The sequence below is a fragment of the Otolemur garnettii genome, unplaced genomic scaffold, assembly GCF_000181295.1.
Source record: "Otolemur garnettii isolate 467f Iridium unplaced genomic scaffold, OtoGar3 scaffold00357, whole genome shotgun sequence".
Taxonomy (NCBI): Eukaryota; Metazoa; Chordata; class Mammalia; order Primates; family Galagidae; genus Otolemur; species Otolemur garnettii.
Window position 1 is genome coordinate 259786 of NW_003852752.1, and position 1736 is coordinate 261521.

Genomic DNA, 1736 nt, shown 5'->3' on the forward strand with positions numbered 1-1736 from the left:
CTAGTTTTTCTGCCTCTGTTATTTGTTTTTCCCCAATTTTATCCTATACTGTTTTTGTTTTGTTTTTCTTTGGTTTTATTTATACTATTTTTGTTTTTCTTCTCTATTTGTTGCAGGTGGAGTACTGTGTCTGCTCAGGCTGGCAAATAGCTGAAGATGTCAAGAGAACCACCCAATCCAGAACCCACAGAAGCTGGTATTTTTTAGGTGTGAATCAAAGTACCCTACTATACACCTCTATTACTCCTATCTCTCTCTTTCTAGGCCTCTCCTCTTTATGTCAATCTTCCCTTTTACTCACCCTCTTTCCTGTCTGTATTCGCTCTTTCTTTTTTTATCTTTTATTCCTTCGTGTTCTTCAATCTTCTCATCCTTTTAGTCCTGTACCAAAAGGACACACTAATACTTTAGGTCAGTGGCATGGTACTTTAAAGAGCAAGAGGAAGTGAAAGGAAAATGTAGGGTAAGGAAACAGACAACAAGAAAACACTCATGAGGGAGAAATAGCAGAACATTTCTGCCAACATGAAAAACCAGAGCACCACCCCACAAGGGACAATGAAGTAGTAACTACAGAGGATTCTATCTATAAAGAAATGTTAGACATGGAAGAAAGGGAATTTAAAATATGAAAGATAAAAACAATGAAGGAAATTGCTGAGCAAGTGGAAAATATCCAAAAGGAAACCAAGAGGTAGAGGACAAAGCTTTTTGAGATAACTCAGACAATTAAAGAGTCAGAAAAAAATAAAGAAAAAACAGAATGTTTATAGACAGAATTATGGAACTTAATGAAGCATTTAAACATACAAGTTATAGGTATCTGAAGAGGGACAGAAGAGTGTCCCAGGGGAATGCAAGCCATACTAGGGAATATTATAAGTGAAAATTTCCCAAATATCACCAAAGATTCTGACACATTCCTTTTAGAGGAATATTATACCCCAACTAAAATAGACCTTCTCCAAGACACATTGTGATGAACCTATTCAGTCAAGACAAAAGAAAAGATTCTACAAGCAGCAAGGAATAAGTGCCAATTGACCTACTTGGGCAAATCCATCAGGTGATTACAGACTTATCAAATGAAACTTTTCAGGCCAGAAGACAATGGTCATCTACCTTTAATCTACTTAAACAAAACAATCTCAGCCCAGAATTCTATATACTCCTAAGCTAAGCTTTAAAATTGATGGAGAAACAAAATCTTTTACTGATATGCAAAACTGAGGAAGTTTCCCACAACAAACTCAGCTCAGGAAATACTTAGACCTATTCTACACACTGACCATCACAATGGTCTACCAGAAAAGTAAGCACTGAGTAACTAAAGGATAAAACCTAGCTTCCACAATGATGCAAAAGATAAAACTAAACAATAGATATTCACAAAATAAGATGAATAGAATACCACCACACTTACCAATTATCTCAATAAATGTTAATGGCTTGAATTTCCCACAGAAGAGGCAAATACTGGCTGATTGGATAAAAAAACATGAACCGTCCACATCCACACGTTCTCTGTGTCTGCAAGAAACACACCTAACCTCAAAGGACAAATTAAAACTCAGAATTAAGGGATAGAAGACAATTTTTCAGTCAAACAGAATTCAGAAAAGAAGAGGGGTTACAATATTATTTTCTGACACAAGTGATTTAAAGAAACTAAAGTCAAAAAAGACAAAGATGGACACATCATATTGGTCAAGGGAAAAATACAAGAAGAAGAAATA